Genomic DNA, 7530 nt, shown 5'->3' on the forward strand with positions numbered 1-7530 from the left:
TCCCAACTGTATCATGCTCAACTCTCCCTAGCCGTGAAATACATGCACGCACGCTACCTACGAGCTCATGTACATGTGACTTTTGTTTGGCTCTTTTATATGCTAATTATATCGTAATTAATTTGGTCCCTACCACAAATCAGTGACAAGAGGCAACAAGTACGTGGTTAGATGATAGAGCCATGTGCCCGCCGTACTTGCGGGCCGTGATCGAAGCCGAAACCAAACGTGTCGACGGTGACATGGGCGACGCCAGCAACGGTCCTAGCGTCGCCTCGGTTCTGCTGCCCGTCGGACATGAGGAAGACCGCTGCGGCGCGCGCGATCGTGAAGCACCTTGAGGCCGGCCTCCAGCGCGGCGTGGATATTGGTGCCGACGTGGGCCTCCAGGCCGTGGACGAATTAGCTGGTCGCCTTGTGCTTGGCGTCTTTGCTCATGTGCGCCAGCTTGAACCGGTGCTTCTCGACGGCCGTTGCGAAGGGGATGATAGCGAGGCGGTCCTTCACCCCGAGCTTCTTGATGACGTAGTTCATGGCGCCCTTGAGGTTCTGGAGCTTGTGGCCCCGCATGCTCGTGCTGACGTCCAAGACGGCCACCAGGTCCAGCCCCGGCTTTTTTCCCTCCTCGCTGACGGGGGCGGCGCGATGAGCTCGACCAACATCTTCTGCGATGAGCCCCGGCTTTTTCCCTCCTCGCGTTCGAGGTCGCGGCCTCTGCCTCGGCGTTTCCGTGCACCACGCCGCCTGCGACGACCCCGATGATCTGCTCGGCAAGACGCTCTCCGGTATGAGGATGCTCACGGCGGAAACGGAGATGCCAGCACCGGCCGGTGATGGCGTCCTTCCCGCTAACGCGCGACCAGATCGACGGGATCAAGGACGCGGTGCAGAACCAGGAACGCAGCAGCGCCCGTCGTCGTTCGTGGCAGCGTCGGCGCTGGCGTGGGTGTGCCTCCCGAGGAGCCGTTCCGTGGGCGTGGACGGTGCGGCGCGCAGCCACATGCAGTTCTCCTTCGAGTGCCGGTCGAGGCCGGCCCCGCCGCTCCCCGCCGAGTACTTCGGCAAATGCCTGCGCGCAATGCGACAACGTCGGCGTGTGGTCGTGCCGCTGCGGCTATGTCGGCCAGCTAGGACGGCGCTTGCTCGTGTGGTGGCGTAGATCAAGGCGACGACGTCGACCGTCTGGGACGTCGCGTCCTCGGCGCAGCTCAAGGCAACGGTGTCGGCGTCTGCTCGTGCCGCCGCGGCTACGTCGTCCAGTTAGAACGTCGCTTGCTCGTTCAAGATGACGACGTCTGCATGTCCTCGTGCCGCCGCGGGTACGTCGGCCAGCTAGGAGGACGACGCTTACTCGTACTGCGTTACAGCTCAAGGCAACGACGTCGGCCAACCAGGACGCCGTGTGCTTGTGTCGCCGCGTCGCACCTCAAGGCGACAACGTCGGCCGGCCGCATGCATCGGCAGCTCCTCTACAGTACTGGTGTTACTGTACTCGTACAGTAATTAAGAAATCTGCCGTCCAGTTTAATCTAACGGGTCTCCTGCCATTCATCGGTGGACACCCGGATTAGAAAAATAATTCCTGTGTTTAAGGTGGTATGGAGGGAATATCGCATATATCTTTCTTTTGGCGCCAAATGAATTACGTGAGCACTGCAACCTAGCGCCAAAAAGCAGAGCAGGATCATCTCCTGTAGATTGAGGATCAATTGGCTAAACACCTGCATCGTAGGACATCTCTAGTTGTTCCTCCAAGTGACATGAAAACAATACGTAATTGGGATTTGGGATGCCTCGTCGCTGGCAGCGACACATGGCCCTTCGTCGACGACAGCCGACACGACGCCCTTCATCGACGCCTCGCCGGCGGCAGCGACACGACGCCCTTCCTCTCCACCCTGCCGCCGGCAGCGGACACGGTTCTCATCCTCAACGCCTCGCCGGCGGCAGCGACACGACGCCCTTCCTCACCACCCTGCCGCCGGCAGTGACACGGTTCTCATCCTCAACGCCTCGCTGGCGGCAGCGACACGACGCCCTCCCTCGCCACCTCGCCGCCGGCAGTGACACGGTTCTCATCCTCAACGCCTTGCCGCTGGCAGCACATGACGCCCTTCCTCAACACCTCGCCGCGAGCAGCGACACAGCCAGACAGAGCACGTACCCTTCCTTGACTCCGCGTTGTCCTTGTCGTTTGATACCTCCCTCCTCTTGCGCAACTGAGGTTGTATTTGCGAAAGCATGGCTGAGATTCTCCATGTACAAATTTGGCGCAACTGAGGTAGTACAATGCAGGCCGGCCGGCCACGTTGGCCTCGTCGATTGCTGCTGCCGCCGGAGCCGGCCTGCCGTGACAGCTGGTTCCGTTGGTGCGAGTGCAGCCCATGCAAGTTCACCAATGGGCGCAGCTCTTCTGAAATATTACTTGCGAGTGCTCCCTCTGCATGTACAAATTTGGCGCCTAAGTTTGTTTCGAATCCGGTGTCCATTTATGAGTCGCAGGAGGCTCGTTAGATTAAACTGAACGGCAGATTTTCTGAATTACTGTACAGGTACAGTAACACCGGTACTGTAGAGGAGCTGCGCCCCAAGCTCATGTACATGTTCTCTGGCTCTTCTCTTTGCTAACTAGTACTAAAGCTAATTAATTTGGCACCTAAATATCGGCTCGTGATTGACCTGTGTGGATACCATATGATCCACTAGGGCGGTTAATTAACCACTGCTGCCATGAAGCTAAATGTAAACTGGAACCAAACCTTCACCTAGTAAAATTCACTTTTTGAAGAAATGTAAATGAATATTGCTGCAGCTGAATTCATTCTACTAGGGATGCTCCAGGCTTGACTTGAAGTCATAGCTGCATGTCACAGCCACAAAATAAACCTCACCCACTACATATGACAATATTATTCTAGTGGTCATCACAAGATAAGAAATCAGAAAACAAACTTGTCTCACAAAGTCACGCCCACAAAATAATGTCACAAGATCATTCGTGCTTGACGATGGTTGTTTGCCTTTAATTAACCAATGCCACCAAGTATGTGAATACAAATGTAAACTGGAGCCAGTGCTTCAAATGCTAAATCCAGGCCAAGTCGCATATGTATGCAGGGCAACAATCACCATACAACAAGCAAGCAAGCTGGCGCAACAAATCATCACAGTTCAAGTTGTACTTGAGAACAAACAAGGCCGTTCAAATGCCCAAGCCATAAGTAGGAGCAAATTTATAATCCAACTCATCAATCTCCATAACATACAATACATAAGTAAGTCAGAAGCATCCATTAGCTCACGGATCTAACACATAAGAACTAAGAATTATTCATTGAGTAACAAAGGTTGTAGATGCTAATAAGCATTTAACACACTCAGTCGTCTCTCCCGTAGGTTACACTCAACAATCTGGATACCACTGCATGCTTTCCAAGGAAGATGATCTGCCATCAATTGATCTAGAAAAGTGTCTCGCACCAATGCCATTAGCAGCAGCCTGAGTACCTAGAGCATCGGATTTTCTCCAGAGGATGCTCCCCACCAAAACTTGATGGAAAGAGGAAAAACATCCAAGAATACCATCATCACCAAAACTATAATACCACGATCTCTAATGTCAATCACCTCTGACGAAAGGTGAGCCAGTGCCTTCTTGACCTTCCTGGGGGCGCCATGTGTCCTCTGGGTGTCGACGAACCTGAAGATGTATATAGATTAACCATTGCTAGTTTAAATATTTTTCAAAATGATATAATAAATCCATTATACCAATCTAACGACACAAATTCACTCAAATTTTGTTAAACTTAAGTTTTTGGTGCAGCTCACAACTTGATTTCTAATGCTTGGTTGGCCCACAAAAAGAATACAGGTTCTTAGGAAAGTATGGTTGAAGGAGGGTTATTAAAGGCTTATTGGAGGAGTAAATATGATAAGAGTAAGCAAACCAAGCAAGGAAGGAATTACACAAAACTAACGAAAATTAGACAATACGGCTGTTGATTAGAAGTTAAATTCGCAGAGCACCAAGAATATAATCATTTCTTTCTTTCTTTCAGATAATAACTACAGTATCCCACAAAAAAAAAGATCCATGTGGCCTGCAGTTGATCGACTATATGAGCGAGGTGAACAACACTGGTCCGTAATTTACTAAGCATTCAAGTAACATTCCACATAGTTTTAATTAGCTGATTAATATTGTGAAAATTCACCTATAGTTCCTCGTATCTGTGTGTTCATGGCTTCAAAGTTATCACCAGTTCTTGAAGCATGTGCAAGGCTAATCAATAACCTGCATATAAAGTCGAGGACATTTGTTTCACAAACTGAATGTCGGCAGTTGCTAGAGTTTATAAGTATATCACAAGAACGAACTTTGCTAACAAAATTTTCATCCAAAGGAATGTTGCTCGAATTGGTGTCTTGATGGCAGAGTGGAGGGTTGCAAAAGACATGAACAGGTACTACTTCAAGAACAAGGACACACCAACTGCCCATTCTGCAGCAAAATGTATACATGAGGAAGTTATCTACAGAAGCAGTGAAATGTCAACCACACATATTCATGTCAAACAGGATTTGAATCCGGAATTTCTAACATTTCTCATGTCAAGCAGCACACTGTAAGGCTAGGAAGCAATTTTAACAATGGTGTTAAGTCCATCCAGACAACACTAGGAAATCACTCACCAAGCCCCGTGGTAACATGGTGGTACCTATAGTAGTATCAAAGCCCCAAATGTTTCATTTTCTTGAGCTAAATATATTAGAACATACAAGTCGAGGACATTTGTCACCATGTTTCACAAATTGAATACACCCGTTGCTAGAGTTTATCAGTACATCTAAAGAACGAACCTTGCTAACGAAATTTTCATCAAAAAGAATGTTGCTAGAATTGGTGTCTCGGTGGCACAGTGGAGGGTTGCAAAAGACATGAAGAGTTACTCCTTCAAGAACAAGGACACACCAAAATTGCCAATCCTGCAGCAAAAAATGTATACAAGAGGAAGTTATCTACATAAGCGGTGAAATGTCAACCAGGAAATGTCAACCACACAGATTCATGTGAAACATGATTTAAATCTAGGATTTCAAACATTGCTCATGTCAAACAGCACACTGTAAGGCTGTTAAGCCCATCCAGACAAGACTAGGAAATCACTCCGCAAGCCATGTGGTAACATGGTGGCACCATAGTAGAACCAAAACACCAAACTGTGTCATTTTCTTGAGTTAGATAGATTAGGACATGTAGTCAACTTGTTTATTCCCAAACAAAGAAAAAACTAGTCAAACTGTTATCTCTCGATAGTAAATACGCAGGGACCATTAACAAAAGCTCGGACCGGAGCATACTTATGGAAATGTGAGGCAAAATAGCTCAAAAACAGGTCGAACATGCCAAGTTATTGATAAATCTCATACATGTTCAAGTGCCAATCCCTATCAAAATGTACCAACAATTTTCCCATGCCAACAACCATGATTAATCCCGAATCTTGAATGCTAGTGCTCAGTTGCACACCTTGAAAATAAACCAAGTCGCAATAATAGTAGGGATATATGAGCTCAGAGTTGAAAGCCAGAGAGGGCAACCCAAATGCTATTTATAACACATGGTGTATTCATCTCTATCAATTCAACAGAGGAAGCAATCAATCACATCAACAATGGGTGAAATCTGTCTGTACGGTAAATAAGAGATGTACATATAGAAAGCTAAGAATGGAAAGATCGTTTTAACTTCACGTTTGAAAAGCATGTTGTAATTGCATAAGCAATAAGCATTTTCTTTTGACTAAATCTATTATAGTTCACAAAGTAGAATATAGTAGATAGGACAAAAGATGTTGCGTGGTAATTGACTAAGCATTTTTGCTGAACTCAATTTGCATCCTTAAGTATAATTGACAGTACATCTCCAGAAAATACAATTTTTCAGAATTCATTAGTTGAAGGTAAACCCAAAAATGGCACAATAAACGAAATTATGATATACCTCTGCATACATGTGAGATTATTAGACTGGAATATTTGAGATCCAAACAACCTTAGGACCAAAGACGTCGCATACTCTGATTAGTTTGTGAACCTTCTGTGCAATCATGGCTTTATATATCTCACAATTGCAGCACACAAATACTGAAGATTTGCCTCTCGTCTGAAACTGCATAATCACAAGACCAAGAGAAATTTTAGAACCAGTGTGTATAGCTACAGAGAATACAAAATATGAAAGTTCGAGAATTTTAGTGTCCATCCTTGAGTAGAAGGTGCTTTTATTAAAGATATGATAAGAAGTCGGCACAGTTTCCTTTATTTCTGCAGCCAACTAATTACTCCCTTGGCCATATCCCTGTAAGATGAATAACCATGAAGCCAATTTTTTTAATTGGAGCAAAAACCCCAATTTTGTTCATATGTACAAATGAAAGAAAAGTATGATGAATTAAGAGCATAATTTGGAATGGTTCTGCACAAATCAGCTAGCAGGATGCACCTTACAAAGAGTCATCATGCTGATAAAGCGATCCCTTTGTGAATCGATTTTCATTACCATAGGATAACGAAAAGCAAACAGCGGTTCATCCAAAGTCAGGTCAGGGTAAAGAATGGACCTTCTTGAGGTGGAGATGGTGCTGGACGGCCACTCCTCCTGGTTCCCCTGAGTTTCGTCATGGGCGTCCACGCTCCCGGGCGGCTGCAGAGAGAGAGATGTGTATGTGAGATGGATTCCTGGGACGTGGATGTCTGTCTTCCTGCCATCTGGATTGATTCGTCCACTCGTCCCTCCATCTTCCATGTAATTATAAGGAGGCTGCACGTAATTAGGGAGGAGTTAATTCTCCTAACATCTTATTACCGATAATTAGGCTCCATATAATTAAGCCTATTTCTTCTCTCCTGGAAATTAATTAATTTCCACATATAAATCATTTATTCTTTAGTAAAAAATATTAACTTCCATATCCGAAGCATGTGGACGTGCGGGATCACTGTTGACTATTGGGATTTTCTTCTCCGACTGGAAATAGGAAAGAGTGGAGGAAAAATAGGAATTAATTATCCCAAGATCTCGTTGCATTTGTTTTGACACATGCCTAGTGCGTACGTGTTGAAATTAAGGAAAATTAGGAGATATTTTCAGTATATGAATATATATTCACACGTTGAAATTAAGGGCCTCAAAAAGAATGAGAAATCTCCGATCGTTTCTTCAGGCTAAAACGTGCATGCATGTGAAAACTAGCTCAGCATACTGATGAACGGATGATAACGAATAGCTGATTATTTTCAGAAAAACAACGAATGATACAGAGAGGTCAAGGAAAAAAGGTGATTAGTCACCTAAAGATAATCATCACAATTGATAGTTTATCAAAAGACTAGAGATACATGAGGGACATCAGCATGATTTTCTTTGAAAAAATACACTCTCAGCTCAGCCAATTAATCACCTACAGGTTCATCAGCTCCAAACTTCGGCATTAACTTAGATCTTTTTCAGACACCGTGATCACA

At 45.7% G+C, this 7530-nt stretch overlaps 1 long non-coding RNA gene across 1 annotated transcript; it reads right to left on the reverse strand.

Annotated features, from left to right (window-relative positions):
- Nucleotides 1–4311: 4311 nt before the first annotated feature.
- Nucleotides 4312–6072, reverse strand: LOC124660368. Its single transcript, XR_006989871.1, has 3 exons — nucleotides 6008–6072; nucleotides 4864–4989; nucleotides 4312–4504 (listed from the first exon to the last, which is right to left on the reverse strand). It is a non-coding gene; the product is annotated as an uncharacterized LOC124660368 (long non-coding RNA).
- Between the last annotated feature and the right edge of the window lie 1458 nt (nucleotides 6073–7530).

This window comes from Lolium rigidum, chromosome 6 (assembly GCF_022539505.1).
Source record: "Lolium rigidum isolate FL_2022 chromosome 6, APGP_CSIRO_Lrig_0.1, whole genome shotgun sequence".
In the NCBI taxonomy this organism is placed as follows: domain Eukaryota; kingdom Viridiplantae; phylum Streptophyta; class Magnoliopsida; order Poales; family Poaceae; genus Lolium; species Lolium rigidum.